Source organism: Panthera pardus, unplaced genomic scaffold, assembly GCF_024362965.1.
Source record: "Panthera pardus isolate Hobbes unplaced genomic scaffold, ASM2436296v1 HiC_scaffold_20, whole genome shotgun sequence".
NCBI lineage: Eukaryota > Metazoa > Chordata > Mammalia > Carnivora > Felidae > Panthera > Panthera pardus.
In genome coordinates, this window is record NW_026526766.1 from 63,820,627 (window position 1) to 63,839,210 (window position 18,584).

At 34.4% G+C, this 18,584-nt stretch overlaps 1 pseudogene; it reads left to right on the plus strand.

The window, feature by feature from the left end:
• The first annotated feature begins 3,014 nt into the window (after positions 1-3,014).
• Positions 3,015-3,865, plus strand: LOC109270219 (voltage-dependent anion-selective channel protein 1-like; annotated as a pseudogene).
• Positions 3,866-18,584: the final 14,719 nt, after the last annotated feature.

The window sequence follows — 18,584 nt, forward strand, 5'->3', positions numbered from 1 at the left end:
TTACTTTAGCTTTATTTTCTCTCTAAAAGTTTATCCAAAAAAAGCCAAACTAAAAGTTATTTGGTATAAGCATGGAAAGGATAAAACATGATCAGCCCATATAACTACCATTTGCTTTATATGGAAAACTACTGAAATACATGTTAAGAAAAACATTTTATTCTCCCTGTTCCATGAAGGAGATTGTAACTCACTTGGCTTCTCTGTACACCCTCATTATTCCTACTGAAAGGAGGAGGAGTAAAATATCTAATGGGATTTTACAGTTTTGCCTTTCCTTTTACTCTGTGATACTAGGGTCTCTCTGCTCTTGCCCTTGCATCAAGTTCAATGAGCAAGGTCTGTTCCTGTGAGCCAGGTCTGTGGTTTTCTAACAGGACCTGTTATGGTCAGTCTAGTTCTAGTTAGCAGTTTTGTTCCCCCCATCTATGTCCTCCGGGTACCATTAGGTTGTGGTTGTTACTTTAGAGTTGGTAATAGAACTGACTTTTTATTTTATTTTATTTTATTTTATTTTATTTTATTTTATTTTATTTTATTATTATTATTTTTTTTATTCGAGAGAGAGTGCAAGTGGGGGAGAGGGGCAGAGGGAGAGATAGAGAATCTCAAGCAGGCTCCACAATCAGTGAGCAGCCCATGCAGGGCTCAATTCCACAGCACTGGGATCATGACCTGAGCTGAAATCAAGAGTCAGACAGATGCTCAACCAACTGAGCCACCCAGGCACTCTGGAACTGATGTTTTAAAAGGTGAAGTATAGTTGACACACATTGTTAATTTCAGATACACAACATAGTGATTCCACAGGTCTATATGTTATGCTATACACAGCTAACATTTTTGCCTCTAATGGTCTGTCTTCTCTTTTTTAACTAGTTCAGAAGTAAAGTAGCAGAGATAGGGGTGTTGTTTATAGAGTTCCCTGAAACTCTAGCATCATGGAAAATGTATAAAATATTTATGTCAAGAAATATTGCTCAGACTAAAAAAAAGTTGGGTGCCAAAATTATTCTAGGACATCAATGGCTAAGAAATGTTAATCTTCTATCCTTTGTCTTGAATAAAATAAATATCAGTTACCCTTCCATTTTTTTTCATTAGTAAAATAAATGGGTATTCTAACTCTTTACCAGATGCATCCATTCCAGATATTATGGAACTAATGCTAAAATATTAAAAATATCTCCCTGAAAATAAATGGCTTAGCACATACTGTCTATGTTTCCATGGTGATATAATCATTTTATTATGTTGAATCAGCTCAACAACAGCCAGTATTTTCTTCATTGCAAAGAAGCATATGCTGTAGATCTATGTATGAATAATCAATTTGTTGGTATTATCTCACAGAGAACAAAATTGTATAGTAGCAATATGTAAGTTTTTCCTCATTTTAATGTCTTCACATGAGATAGTTGTAACACTAATAATTATAATCACTAAAAACATTATCCTTTCTTCATACAGTCTTAAAAAGCAAAATAGTACATTAATTTGCTTAATTTTAGAATGCTGATTGTATTTACATTCTTTACAAAGTGCTTAATAGATTCTTATAGCACTATAGATTATTTTTGATCTTATTTATTCATTCATTCAGGAATGTTGACTGGTATCTACTCTGTTAGAGGCAATGTACAATCGTAAACAGTACTCACAGTAGCTACTCTCATGGAGCTCACTTTCTATATTTTACAAAATAGGGATCATAATATTTATACTTTTTCTAAAATTCTTTTTAAGATGATAGAATGTTTTAAGTTATTTGTATTATAAATATTATTTGAAAATACCATTGTAATATATTTGTATAATGTTACATTTGCGGATAAATCACAATATGCTAAATCAATTTCTTATTTTTAGACAGTATGGCTGTTTCCAATTTTTTTAAATGACAATAATGTTGCAATGACAAACCATATGCAGTCACTTTAAGTACATCTGTATTTTTCGGGGGTGGATAAATTTTAGGGTCCAAATTTTTAATCTTTTAAAAACCATTTTATAAATAATGCAAAGCTTACCTGATTGTCTGAATCAATTATCCTCTATATTTCTTGGTTAACTTAGTGCAAAAAAACCACACAACATTATACTGTATGCCATTTAAAATATATGCAACTTTAATAATAAAATTATATAGCATAATCAAATAAATCCTGTAACCTAGTCATCTTAAACTGTGTCTAGATTTTCAGGATATTTTTTTTTCAAGATATTCCCCCAACTGAAAAAGAAATTTAGATAATCCAACTTTAAGTGAACACTAATACATGTAATTAGTTTCTAGTCTACTTCCACAACCCAAGGGTTCCTGAAGGTATGAGGTTATTAGAGCACAGCAATCAATGTTCATAACAATTGTCCTGTCAAATGGTGAGATTGCTTTATTTGCTGTTAAATTATGGATTATTTCAAAGCTTTACTTATACTATCAAGCTATTAAGTATCTACTGGCTGCTTAAAAAGATTATTCTCATTTCAGAAAGTTTTCTGTCATCCCCATTGTCACTTACTGATCTGGAAAGCATGTGAGCTGTATATGACTTTTTACAGCTAGCTCTGATGAGTCAGTCTTCAAAGTCTTAAAACACATACACACACACACACACACACACACACCAGGTGGGAAAGAGTAAAACAGTGAGAAAGTAGCTCTAACCTCTGAAATATTATCAAAAGTTAATGAAAGACTATAATTTTCATCTTTTTATTCAAAGTAGAATAAAACAATATCATTTTCCCATCTGAATTACATTGCTAGCTCAGGTCAGATCAATGGCAAATTTAAATGGAACATTTTATAACTGTTTCTCTATCTGAATAGTTTCCAATAGTTTAGAACTTCAAATGTTAAACTATTCATAAATAACAAAGATGACAGAAAAAAGTCTTCATTCTTAAGGTGACCCACATTCATTAAAAAATGTTCACTGTCACGAGTTCCTTGCTGGGCAGCCCCCACGGTAGCCGTTGCTGAACCCGCTGCCACCGCCCCTGAGTAGATGATGGCTATGCCTCCCACGTATGCTGATCCTGGCAAATCTTCCAGGGATGTCTTCCCCAAGGGTTATGGGTTTGGCTTAATAAAACGTGACTCGAAAACAAAATCTGAGAATGGACTAGAATTTACAAGATCAGGTTCAGCCAACACTGAGACCACCAAAGTGATGGCAGTCTGGAAACCAAGTACAGATGGGCTGAATATGCTCAGGTGTTTAGGGAGAAAAGGCACACGGACAACACGCTAGACACAGTACTGTGGAAGATCAGCTTACACGTGGATTGAAGCTGACTTTTGATCCATCCTTCTCACCAAACACAGGAGGGAAAATGCTACATGAAGACAGGGTATAAGCAGGAACACATCCACCTGGGCCATGACATGGATTTCAACTTCCCCAGCCCTCCAGTCCGGGGCGCTCTGGCGCTGGGTTATGAAGGCTGGCTGGCTGGCCACCAGATGAGTTTTGAGACTGGAAAGTCACCAGTGACCTAGAGGAGTTTTGCGGATTGTTCCAAGACTGACGAATTCCAGCTCCATACTAATGTAAACAACGGGACAGAGTTTGGTGGCTCCATTTATCAGATGGTGAACAAGAAGTTTAGAGACTGCTGTTAATCTGGCCTGGACAGCAGGAAGTAGTAACACTCACTTTGGAACAGCAGCCAAGGATCATGTGGACCCTGACACCTGCTTCACAGCTAAAATGAACACTCGAGCTCCAGCCTGATAGGTTTCAGATACATTCAGACCCTAAAGCCAGGTATCTAACCAATGCTATCAGATCTGCTGGATGGTGAGAATGTCAATGCAGGTGGCCACAAGCTTGGTCTAGGACTGGAATTTGAGGCCTAAATGAATACTGTACAATCATTTATTTTTAAACTATTTTGATCATAGCTAGCTTGAGAATTTAGTGTACCTTTTGGTGTTGTGTGTCTGGGATGCAAGTAATGCTAAATATCATGTTAGACCTCCTGGTTAAAGATGATTCAGGTTTAAGGTGTTAGCCTTTCAGAGGTACAGAAGAAACCCAATGCCAAAAAAAATCCTTTCAGCTGTAGACTTGGGGGGAACTTAGTGGCTCCTCTAGAGATGTCAGTCTTCTTTTTTATCTAGTAATGGCTGCAAGTAGAAGCTGATAATTTGTAGGCACTTTGTGAATTGGTATTGAGTAAATGAATGAAATTATGACTTCCTGAGAATTGAACTTTGGTTTCCTACCCAAATGAAGGAGAGACTCATTGTGGTGCATACAAACTCATCTTAAAGAGACTTTTTTTAGACAGATTTTCATGAACTGTTTTCATCTCACGTCATCACCTCATTTATACCAAAAGTAGTCTGCAAGGCAGGATAGCTATTTCTTTTGTGCCATTTTGGGGTGGAGAAGGTGGATGTGATGAAGCCAGTAATTCATGACTTAATTCCCTCTCACATTGTGTTTTTGTGCCCTTGTACCATATTATGAAAGAGCTTCTGAGAGTCCCAGCTGTAAGCTGGCAAGAGTCTCTGTGAATGTAATCACATGGTGACAACACTTGAAATCTAAATTGGACTTCTATTATATTCTTGCCACTCAGTTTATTTTTCGTAGTTTAATGGGTACATTTTAGAGTCTTCCATTTTGTGTGGAATTAGATCCTCATCTTAAAAATGCTGTAATTAACATCACATAAAGTAAAACTTGTATAAAATATTAAAACCTAAAAAAAAGTTCACTCTTTTTAGTAAATGAAAATTTGAAGGGTTCACTAATGGTTTTACCTAGCAAGATAATTGTCTTAACCTGAATTTATAAATTTAGGTGATATAGCAAAAAATTAGCTGAGTTCTGTGAATGATCCCAATCTTTGTGTGTATGTGTATATAACATTTTATCTCAAATATTAATTATACTCTTCAAATATATGAAATATTTTTCATCAAATAATTATACTAATAAATTATTTAACTTTTATTTATTGTTCTTGTAGATTAATCTCACTCTTAATTAGATAGTAATTATCTCTCTAGTTTTAATATTATTGGATACTTGCAAAATGTATTGGTCATTACACATTTCATCCTTTAAGGATAAGCTGCTATGTGGGTAATTAGATGGGTAATTGATTTAATGGATTTCTTACACTAACAAGGTTAAAGAACTTCTTGTGCCCTTTAATTTCTTTATCTTTAAAGATCACACACACATTACTAGAAGCAGTACCCAGGTGTGAAGAATTCACTATTCTTAAATAGTAATGACAGCTAAATCTTGAATGTTTATTATGTAGCAGGTACTATTTTATTTACTTTATAAGTATCACTCATACCTCTCCTTTGAGTAAGGTGAAATGTGCTCTCCATGTTATGTGTGAGGAAACTGAACATTGAAAAAATTACATAACTTGTCTAAGTTCTTACATCTTGTAAGTGGCAAAGCCAAGATTCATGTCCAAAGCAATTAGACTTACAAACCCATTATATTAAACATCATGTTATATAGTATATTATTTTATAAAATATGTATTACACTACAAGAAGGAGAAATAACAGAAGCTCAGAAGAAGAGATAATTTGGGGCTCAAATTAAAATTCTGACAAAACAGGAGCTTTATATAATAGGCACTGCATATCATCCAGGTGTAGGACAATTTTAAATTCATTATCTCATGTAAGCTTCAAATAATCCTATAATATTTTTTTCTTCAAAATTAACAAAACTGATAACTGGAATTTGAACCCAGGCTCTCTCCAGAATAAGATCATCTTTCTGCTACAATGTCTCTCCTTATTAAACATAGTAAAGAAAGTGGCTGAGACTGAATTTTTTCTGTGTGATGTCCTTCAAAAATATCTTCTGATTATGAAATTAAAATCAAAAAGCATTATTAAGTACTGGGTGAATTATATGCTGTTTTGTGATATCAGCAACAGTTTTCAATTTACTATATGGTGGTAGCTATTCTCCAGTTTTGTCATGGATGTTGGAATGGTATTCACAAGACAATCAACACTTCTCTAAATAAAGACGATTTCTAACTAGTGTATCTTTATACTGACTTAACCATTCCTTAACTAACTTATAAAAGTTAAGCTGGAGTTGTATACTCTGTTATTAGTAGAGCACCCCAATATATCAAATTACTATAAAATGGGGGAAAAATGGTAGGAACACAAATTTTATTATTGGGCAGATGGCAAAATTCTGATTTAAAATAATTTCAGGCAATTAACAAGTAGCATTATCAGTAGTACAATGTTAACTATTTTCAAATAAATTACTTTGTATTTAATATGTAATAATATTAATCATCTGAAATAAATTTTTGAAGTGAACACTGTGCATGTCAATCTAATTTTTAATGGCAAGAATTTAGGCAATTTACACCTATCTTGATGAGGAAGTAATTGTAATACATTCTGCCATTATATGTAATAATACGACAAGCTAATCAAAAGAAATGGCAAATTCATTACTATATTTTCCAGTATTCGGCTAAAAAATATTCTGTAGGGTATTCTTTCTTAGAGTATGCATGAAATCCTATGAAAGCATTCATTTTAATCCGGCAATTGTTACTGAGAATGAAGAAAAAAGTAATGAAATAAGAACTACAATCCAAAAAGATTCACTGCTATGTTCATAAACATATCACACAGGAAGTACAAAAACATTATGAATGACTTCTCTGAAGCCTAGAGTCAATTAAGGAAACAGTCTGAGAAGAGATAATTGTGTTCAATATCAAGAACAGTAAACGGCAGATACAGGGATGAACTCAGGCTAGGTGAATCTCAGTCCTATTCTCCTTTTATAACGTCTTGTTGGCATAGTCTCTCACCAAAAGACTTCAACAGAAGTTTGTTAATTATTTTGAAATCCATATGAAGCAACACTCTCTTAGAGTCATATCAGATGGATATTATGTTGGTTCTAAGCATCATGTGAAGTAGCCAGAATTGTTACTAATCATTCTTTTATCAACATATCATTTCTCACTTGTTAAATGCAGTGGAATGTGATGTGAATAGACATAGCTGGGACCTGAATGTATTATGATTTTGTTGGACATAGTGCAGATCTCCTAATGCACCATTGGTTCCTTTTATCTTCTTGTCCCAGAATTTCTTTGCTTCCATCTACATACTTTCCTCATTTCCAGACCAACATGCCCTTATGGACTTCTAATGCCTCTTACAGACTGAATGCTCAACTTCCCATATAGTTTTATTGTTAAATCAGAGTTAAGTTTCTTCATTATACACTTCTGCTTTTGCAAAATAGCCAACCAAAGTTTCAAATAAAAATATTCACAATAGGTCAGTGTTCATAATGATTATAAACTGCTATAAATTTAATTATTTAGGTGTCCATATTTTCCTACACGTTTACTCCAATAATACATACAATGAATACCAAGCATTTTTTCTAACATGTATGATATCAAAAATACAATGAAATCCCAGACTTGATATAATTATTATCTAAGGCTTATGGTATATATATATTTTTTTCTTAAGAATTTGTCGAAGAAATACTCACATTACCTACAATCTGTTGCACTTTTATTTCATGTTGGTAATGGTCAAACTTTCCCTGCTGTACAAACGAGGCCAAGGGTAGTTATAAACTTAGCAAAGGAAATTGAAGAGGTCAGATTCAAGCCAGGCATGCATGACTTTTGAGCCAGAGCTCACCAATGCCCGTATTACATGCAGTAGCTCAATAGATTCCATCACCCACATACAGTCTGAACTTTGGCCAGTGACTATAAGTCTAAAAGACTGTATTTAGTTTCTCTTTTAAAGACTTTTTAAAAATGTTTATTTATTTTTGAGAAAGAGAGAGAGAGAGAGAGAGAGAGCGAGCGAGCACGAGCAGGAGGGGGGCAGAGAGAGAGGGAGGACACAGAATCCAAAGCAGGCTCCAGGCTCTGAGCTGTCAGCACAGAGCCCCACGCAGGGTTTGAATTGACAACCGTAAGATTATGACCTGAGCTGAAGTCAGATGCTTAACTGACTGAGCCACCCAGGCACCCCTTAGATTCTCTTTTAACTTGACTCCTGGAAGCGTTTTCTTCAAGCCAGAAAGATCTCACTTCCTCCCTCTCTCTCTCCCTCTCTCTCTCTCATTTCTAATAACTCATTTACAAAGAAGAAATAAAAGTTTTGCTAATTTGATCATTTTACCACCCTTACAATGAAAGTAGGATGGAAGAAATGAGTCAGAGACATATAAAAAACCAGAGTGAAATAATCTCTAAACTATTTTAAGTAATCTAGTTAAATTTCAACTATGAGGTGTAAAGTTTCCTAGGCACTAAGCAATAGCTTTCATCACAAATTACTACTGATGAATACTTCTTTAATTTTGAAGGGAGCGTAAAATGATTTTTGAAAGGGATATAACTGAGGAGAGGACAAAGAAGAGAGAATACTAAGAAGATGAAAATTGCAGAGCAAGTAATTGGAAGTTAATTTGAAAACTCCACTTTTGATGCTTGATATGATTATGTGCATTGTATAGAGCATGAATATTATGCATCAATCAACCAACCATGGCTAGCCTACCACGTCCAGATAGTTGAAGAAATTGGGAAAACAATAAAATAAATTGAGAAAGTCGTGTGTGTCTGTATTGTCCTTACCTTTGGTACATCAAATGCTGAAGAATAGTTCAGTCATAAAATATGAAAGTGTAGCAGTTGTGATTTTAATGTAGCATGTTATCGCTGTATTCACAATTGACATTTTATTGATTTAGTTATTTTACATTTTTAAAATATTTATTTATTTTTGAGAGAGAGAGAGAGAGAGAGAGACAGAGACAGAGACAGAGCATGAGCGGAGGAGGGGCAGAGAGAGAGGAGGACACAGAATCCGAAACAGGCTGTGAGCTGTCAGCACAGAGCCTGACACTGGGCATGATACCTGTGAACCATGAACCACGAGATCATGACCTGGGCTGAAGTTGGACATTCAACTAACTGAGCCACCCAGGTGCCCCCAGAATTGACATTTTAATAATTGTTTCTCTAATCATCACATCTGCTGAGGAAAATGTTTGGTGGAAGTTGAACTTTCAAGGGCCATTTTAAAATTTGAGGTTCTGTGTGACTACTGATAGACTGTATTTTGTTCTCTCAAAGGAATGATTTGTCAAGTTAATAAAATTTTCAAAGACATCAATTAGGTAAAGACAAACCTAAAACATAATAATTTTCCAAGTCAAAAATAGTCAACTTATTTTGCCAAATATACATACTTTAGGTATGACAATAAAATAAATCCTCGTCAATATACTACGTATGAGTAGCTAGTGAACTTAATTTAGATTTAGAGTGAGTATGATGTTCAACACTGCACAGTGTAGATCTTGTAATAAGCAACTGAATCCAAAACATATTATCTTCTGCAGAAACAAAAAGGACAAGAAATATTGATATATACAACAGTGCTTCAGAACTGTTACCATCTTAAAACTTGCTATATTCTTTTCCTCTCAAGTATAAGTTTCTATTGGTCTGAAGTCTTACATACTTTTGGTTCATCCATTTTACAGTTTTTATAAATGGTCTCCTTTCTCTTTTGAAAGCCAACATACAGCCTTGGAGGGAAAGCTCAGTCAAATATATTCTATTATAGTTTATTTATTTATTTGTTTATTTTTATGGGTTTTGGGATTGTTTTTGTTTTTTACTCAAAGACTTAGTGATTTTTTTTCTACTTAAATTCTTTACATTTATCACAATACCTAGGTTTCTAGGGCTCATTTATTTATGTAAGTGCAACGTAAGAAATACAATCCCAGCTGTAAGGACCTAGAGATTTTTATATTCAATTACTTCTTATGAAAAGCTTTCCAGGGCTCTAATTTTTTTTTTTTTGGGGGGGGGGCTATATTTACTTTTAGAGCCTTTATGGCTTTATTTTTGTTTTGATCTTTTGTTTGGAGATTATTTTGTGTATTATGCCAGTGAAACTACTTTTTCTTCCAAATGTTTACCAGTTATCCTTTCATAATGGCCTGAATTAGATCTTATGTTTTCTTCTTCAGTGATTTAATATTCCATTTCTTTCATGTACAAAATTATCTTTTGAGGGGTGTATTTTTTTAGCTTACTACACAATGTTAATTTATTCATAATTCTTAATTTTCAAATATATTTTTGTCTACCATAATGTATTTCCTCTAGCAGATAAATTTGAGCATTTATATTCCCATTTATATATATATATATATATAGAGAGAGAGAGAGAGAGAGAGAGAGAGAGCGCGCAACAGAGACAGAGAAAGAGAGAGAGTGCAAGCAGGGGAGAGGGGCAGAGGGAGAGTGAGAGAGAGAGAATCTTAAGCAGGCTCCACGCTCAGCACGGAGCCTGACATGGGGCTCGATCTCATGACCTGGGGATCAAGACCTGAGACAAAGTCAAGAGTTGGATGCTCAACCGAGACACTCAGGCACTCCGCAATTTCTACTTTATTTTTTGGTTATCATTTGCATAGCAAATCTTTGAGCCATCCTTATTTTTTCTCAACCTGTTGTTTAATTTGTATATTATTCCTTTTATTTTTCTTTTTTGAATATCCACAAAGAGAGAAATGGGTGTCTCTTTTTCACAAATGGATATTCTGTTATATCAATGAAACAAAAATCTTTCAACTAGCAATTACTAAGATTTATTTTTATTATAGGCATTTAGGTAAATACACACACATACATACAAACACATGTTTGCAGACAGCCATTAATGTTATAAATTTATCAAGTGTATATCTTTCATTCTAGGATAACACGTCTTAAAAAGGCAATTATCATGCTAATGCAAATAACACAAAAAATTCCTCTTGATTTCTTTTAAAAAAGAAAGAATATGCCTATAGTGTATGAGTAATAGAAAATATAGAACTGAAATTTATTGTTGCAATTAAATAAAATTTAAGAAAAAAATAATCTGAGATACATTAATTGTATAGATAATAGCATTTAACATATAATGATATTTTATAAGTGGAAAGTGAATCTCATGAAGGCTATAACTGTTTTCCTTTTATATGTACAAGTCAATTTCTTTCTATGTACACATGGGTTCCTACCTGTCTATAAATCAGTTTGTATACAGGTAGATTTCCCTGATATTATATGCAATTAACCCCCTGTCTCTCTCTCCATCCCTTTCTCAAACAGAATTTTAAATAGTTCATGAGCAAAAAAAAATTACAAAACCCCTAATTTTACAAAGTACCGGTAAGAGGAGGGATATTGAAAATGTAGAATCTTTCTGGTTACAGGTAGCAAAACTGTGGGACTCATAACACAAACCTTCCATGAATGATGATCTTTGATCCCATGGAACCTTTAGAAAGGAGTGTTTAGGTATCAGATTCAGAGTGCATCAGAATCAGGATCCTTTCTGCTGGAATTTACAAGGTGTGAACTGGATCTTCAGAATGAGGCATTCAAGACTTGAGGGTAAAGTAACGAAAGCTGCAGAATCATCCCTTAGTTAATTGAGCATATATATCAAATAAAAAAAACATACACACATGATCTTAATCAGAGTCTGATTAAGTGGTCTAGAGTGAGTATGGGCATAAGTACTATGTAAAGCTCCCCAGGGACTTTAGCTTCCAGAAAGGTGGAGTAAAAAACCTTTTCCTATTTCTCTTGCTAATTAAATCTAAAAACCTTGAACATATTATTTAAAATATACATAAGGAGACTAATCATACATAGAGAGTAGAAGGCAGACCAACTAGGGACATTAAGGATCTGAGAAACAACACACGGGGAGCTTCCTGTTTTTGCTGTTGTCTGTTTTTTGTTTGTGTGTTTCCTTTGCCTCATATATGCTAGATTTAGTGTGGGAGAAATCAGAAATTCAGAAACACCAAAAGGCGCAAAAAAATCTCCAATAAACGCCTGTTTTCTTTAGGCAAGGACCAGGAAAAAAGCAGTTTAGAAAGACAAATTTTAGACAATAACTGGTCTACTCCAGCTGAACACTACAGAAAAACTGGCTCCACTCCTGCGTCTGCCAGCAAAGGCCAAGTGGAAACCAAGACTTCCCCCCTTTGATATATTCTCCACCAAAAACCAAAACAAAACAAAAAGACTACCTCCCTCACCAGGTTGTAATTTGGTGCCCCAACCACCTTGCCAGGTTAGTGTCAGAAAAGTCTCCTTCTAAAGTACCTTACAATATGTATCTCAGAACTATTTCCCAGGGAGTTGAAAGAGAGAAATATTTATCCCTTTAATTATGTCCCATTAGAATCAGGGGTAGCCCACTGTGCATTGGTTTTCCTTACTTCCAGACTGCACATACACGAATTCCAAGTAGGTTCGCAAAGGGAGATACTACAGATTGTGATGTATCAAGGTATTTGAAGCTCTACATGAAGCTGATTGACAATGTATGGACTCATGGAGTCTAAAGAATCCAAAGTAGGATAAAAATGATATCTAATGCGTCGTAACATACAACTAATTACAGTTAAAAACATTCAATCATGCTGGGGCTCCTGGGTGGTTCAGTCCATTAGGTTGCAGCCACCGACAGTGGCTCTGGTATCTCACCGTTTGTGAGGTCGAGCCCTGCGTATGGCTCTGTGCTGATAGATCAGAGCCTGGAGCCTGCTTCAGATTCTGTGTCTCCCTCTGTCTCTGACCCTCCCCTGCTCATACTCTGTGTGTACCTCTCTCTCTCAAAAATAAATAAACATTTAAAAAAAACACATTAAGTCATGGGTTAAAATAGAGAGTTCTCCATGCTGTCCCAATAATAACAATTTCTCATGATAACAGTGTGAGGTAGGTAGAAAGAGAATGCATTTTCAGTAAGACTCGATTCTTCTAGTTACTAGATAAGTTATGCTGAGTGAGTTACATGACCTCTCATAATGTCACCTCATTTCTAAAATTAAGATTAACAGGAATTCATGAGATAATATACACTAACTGCTCAACACCACATTACATAATCAACAAATGTAAATTCCTTTCACTCTACCTCTATTAATTTAGCAGCTAATAATAATCATATATCATATTCCTACAGTGCTTTCTAGTTTGCTAAAACTTAAATATATCATTCCACTTAATAACCATAATAATCCTATTATGTTTCCAGAATAGACATCATGTTTTATGAATGAAGACACAATTTAGCTAATGAGTAAACATTTGTAACTCAAATTCACATTTTTTCTCTTCAAATATAGTGCTCTTTCCACTACATGATGCCACTAAGAATATATTTTAGCTGACTTCAAATTATGTTTATACTAAATTAAATTTTATAAAGTCTCTCTGGGACTTTAAGATTACACATTGGTACAAGTGACTGAACTTAGAGTGTTAAAGAGTTAGAAATGATACCAAGGACTATGGACTTTTTTTTTTTTAATCTCTAGGAAGGATTGTGCTTAAATCATGTGCAAATATAATAACCAATAGCCATAAGGCTTATATTTTCCAAGGGAACAAATTGCTCTATTCCTCATTGGCAATTTCTGTTAGAGTTCTGAAAGATCCACCAGCCATATAGTGTCCAGCTATTTATGAATATCACACAAGCAATTCTGTATAAGTTCAATGATGCAACCCAACTGATATTCTGTCTCCATATTTCACAAAGGTAATAACATATTACACAAAGATTTGGTAATTACTCTTCAAAACATCACATCACTTTCAAAGATGAGAGATGGAGAAAGATCACCTCTTCACTTAATTTATAACCTATAAAAGGGTGATTGTGCTTTTCTTTGTTCCCTTTCCTTTTTGATCTGGGTAGAAATGGACTGCATTTTGAGACCTTCATCCAAAAATATTCTCTTCAATCTCCTCCTCACCAGTTACAAAATTGCATTTATTTCTATCCTTATCAAAAAGTAATATTTTGTGATGTTGCAAAAGCAGCCCTGATTGAGATATGGAAGGTCCCCTTCTCCTCCCCTTTGGAGATTTTGCTGTGAAATTATCTCCCCAGTTTTCTATTAATTTACCCATGCAGTAACATCATTCATTTTGACTACTCTAAAGAGTACATGAATATGAGAACATTTTTATTTTGTATTTTGTTCCTTTTACTTCTCTAAAACTCATGATACTATTGTTTTTATTTTAGAATATAGTATTACTTGCATTGTAAATGCATGAAAATTTCTTCAAACAGCTTATATTCTCGAAGCAGCAATCAATTTCTGAAGATGGCTTAAATTATAGCATATGGTAATGTCAAAAATTAAAAACTAGGTAAGCAGCATGCGTCCTCCTACACATGATTTGTTTAAAAACAGAGTGCAACTAACCATATTCAACTGTCACAATAATCTAAGAGCCGGGATATCTATATTTAAACTAATTATTCCTTGGTTAATATCAAGAAACATTGAATATGTCAAGAATGATGTTTATGCTGTTAAAAATAGTTTATTTACAAACATATAATAAACATTTCATCTAAACCATTTACTTAGAAATCTTATTCCAAGGTAATGCATATGATTCCTAAAAACAATTTTAGAATTTCTTAAACTAGATTTCTATGTGTCTTGAAATTATTGAATTGTTTTGTAAAGTTGCTATTATTCCTATTATACTATCTTGAACCTAATTTTTTTGATGTGAAAAGCATGGTAGATAGTGGCATGTTCTTTGTGTTTAGAAACAAAAGTATTTTCCCTCCCTCTTTTTTTGTTCCTTTCGTATTCCTACTCCTCTAGGTATTATTTTATGAGATAAAATACTTCCCACTTTGATAAAGGTGAAAATCCTAAAGTGTCTATTGTGATTTCCATCCTGCTCTGGATCTCTTTCTTCCGTTATTATCTGTTTTTTATGGATTTTTCATTTCTCAGAATAGTTCGTGTCAGTCTATTTTGGCTGCTGTAACAGAATACCATAAACTGGGTTGCTTACAAACAACTGAAATTTATTTTCACAGTTCTGGAGGCTGGGAAGTCCTAGATCAAGGAATCAGCAGATTTGGTGTCTGATTTAGGCCTACTTCCTGGTCTATACATGACTGTCTTATCCCTTTGTCCTCAGCTGGTAGAGGGGTGAGAGCTCTCTGAGGTGTCTTTTATTTTATAAAGACACTAATCAACACATGGAACCTCCAACCCCATGGCCTAATCACCTCATATAGGCCCCATCTCCTAATACAATCACATTGAAGGTTAGGATTTTCACACATAAATTGAGTGGGGGGGGGGGGGGTAGAAGGGGGCACTAGCATTCAATCCTTAACAGTTGGATGATCCAGGATTGGTGTATTGTGTTCTTAATGAACTAGAAAAACCACAGGGAAGGATTCTTGAGGATAATGCTTCAATAATGGTTTAAATTAGGGACTATGTGATCTTTAATACATGTATAGGGAATTGAAGACAGAAGGAGGCTGGAAGTTTGGGAGAAAATTGAAGGGTAAACAGTTTGAAGGAAGATTTGAAGAAGCTAGATCACAGCTTCTTTTATTATAAGGAAGAAAGGTGGAAAAACTGGAAGCTGGAGAAGGAGCATGAGATTGTTTTTAATTATAATTTAAAAAAATGGAGGGATTCTGGAGGATAACAAAGTCAGGTTGCTTGGGGGCATTAGATAGAATAACAGTGACCATTCTTTAGAAGGATATAAACCTGAGTCTACTTGAGTGCTGGATAAGGCATGTACACAGTTGTCAATATCACCCAGATAAAGGGTAAAAGAAGTAGACAGGGAAATCAGAAGAAAGTGCAGTCATTAAAGAGGACTTGCAGTAGGGGTGGGACAGTGACCAGGAATTTAGTACAGCAGAGATGAAGCAGATGGATTGTTGTATAATTTAATGACATTGATGTAAAATAGTGAATATTGGTCAAGACAGCACTGGCTTGGAAGGAAATTGAAAAACTCTGAGAATACTAAAGCCCCGTTCTGTATCTTCAGGAGATTAGATGCTCTGTTACATTGGAAATGACCTATAAGGAAACAGTGGCCTAAGTAAGGGGAGCCGGGATTCAACTAGGTGACAATCAGTAGTGTTTCGTGGAATTCCTAAAGATGTAAAAGTTCTAGAAGGGTCAATGAAAAGTCTACAAAGAGATGACAAATTTTTATAAGATAAAAATAAATAGAGTAGTAATAGGATGTAAAACCTAGGGGAGATGAAGGAAAAAAAACCCATGTTTTCACAATTATAAAAGATGTCTAGGAAATCAGAGATTGTGGGATTACCTGATTTCATGTGTTACATATCTGAAGAGTATGTTTTCAGTGTGATTCTATCTTGATTGTTTAGGCCAGAGGATTTATTTCTGTAGGTCACCGTTTCTTTTTAGGAAAATACAACACTCATCCCACCCATGGAAAAATGTAATCTCTTTCCATGGAAGAGGTGCATTATAGGATAAAAGTCCTTCATCATAAATTCTTTCAAAGGTATTATGAACAAAAAGAATGATAAAAAGGGTAACAAAAATTATAGGCTCAAATTATTGGGTATCTATTATGTCTCAAGTGAAAGGTATTCAAAACATTATGTTACTCTTTGAGATAGTATGTGCATGGGAGAAACACTATCTATAATTTGTAGTTGAGGAAACTGAGACCAATGACATTTATGTGACATGTCAAAGGCCACACACCCATAATTTTCACCTAATGTTCTATAACATCCTTAAAGTTTCACAGCTTGGGCCACATTTTTTTACAGGTAACATTTTGGTGTCTGGATTTTAGTGACTTACCTCTCAGGGCTCGTCTCAGTTTAGAATGCACCTCACAATGTCTCCTTGATTGACAACTGAGTGTATCTGACTTGAATCATACAAGATAGGGAAGGCACCATTCGGCAACATAAGCGTGGTTGTATGGTTGGGTGGGCAAATGACTCAGATGCTGTCCTCTGCAAAGCCGGCCTTACTTTCATAATCTTAGTAGTGCTTATTATTCCAAATATTTTCTCAATGGTGGCAATGAATTGGAGCCAATCACACATATTGTGTTCATAGCCCTTCTTGAGGAAATGAACACTCACAGGCACATGTGATTGTGAGAATATTGTGGGGTTAAAAAAATAAGCAAACCCAAAAAGGGGAGAACCAAGATTATTTTAGGGTAATGGACTAATTTACTTGACAACCGTGCCATCAAATTCTATTAAACACTATTTTATGCAAATAAGTTTGTGATCCCAATTATGGATAAATGAGGAAATTCTTTTATGGTTGGAGTCTTATTGAAAGGTACAAACTTTCTTTGCTTTAGTTGTGCTAAGAATAAGTGGGGTTATTGTGTCTTTGCCTGTCTCAAAAGGAGAGATGGACATTTCACCTCCTTATTTTCTATGTGAAGATCATCTATGCTTACAAGATTGGCGGTGTTTAATAAATGGAAAAATGATGCCATTTCTGATTTATTCACATCTTACTGTGTGTATATTAGTGTGAAGTTTCCCATCCCTTTAATCAATAGCTTTGTTTTCTGTTTTGGAAACACAAGTCATTTGAGTGAGTTAACAAGTATTTTATATGTTTGATCCTTCTCTTTCCTCAAATGTTGTTTGGTGTTGATCAACAGAATTACTTATTTTATATATATTTGTATAGTGACTCAAAAGGAATTTCATAATAAAAGCAAAGGACCCACAAATCAGATTGTAAAGAAACAAAGAAGGGAATTCTGATAAATAAAATGGCATTGAAAATGCGCATCCATATTCATTACTCCTAGGAGAAACCATTCTATATATGACAGAATGGTAAGTAAAAATTGGCTAGAACAAAATGTCATAAGAGAACCACTTGGTATTATCAGAAGTAGTTATTTTTATTGATGACCTGCCACCTGTCAGCAACATCTTTACATTGATATAATGAGTTGCTGCCCTTAAACCTTGGCCTGTCATAAGTTACAAGATGGGGATTAAGATATGGCAAAACGGAAGTAACATTACAGCTATGCACATGAAGATAGAATGAGCAGACTACCAGAAACATGCTAAGTTACCTTAAAAAATTCACATGAAGTGAAATCATCAGCCTGACTTTACAATGGGACAATTTGAGGATAGGTTTAGGTTATTATACTATCAACTATATACGGTAAGGAATATGTTCTCAAATGTCTGAAGCTTCTTAACACTTGTTTTTTTCTTAAACATAAAAGTTGGGGATACCAACTTAGGCGCAGTTTTACTGGAATTTTCACTATATGTTGAAATAGACTGCAGTCAAACTAACAAAAATAAATTGGCTAAAAACTCTCACAGGTCAAAAACTAACATAAAGACCACAAATACACAATAGACCATCACTTAGCAAGTTAGTATTGATACACGCTGGAAAAGAATTAATTTGTTTTTATATAAAATGGGGAAAAAAGGTCATCAATTATAATTGTGATATATACTAACTGAATTTCATAAGAATTCAAGATATAATTAACAAGAAAGATTCTTTGTAATTTGTTAAGTGTTATAAAAGCATCAGTTTTTAAGAAATTAAACATGTTACAGTGAGATTTTGCACATGGTTACCATCTTTCTTGAGCAGATCGTGTCATTTTCCTGTATCTCCCTAAAATGTGATAATCAATTGCTA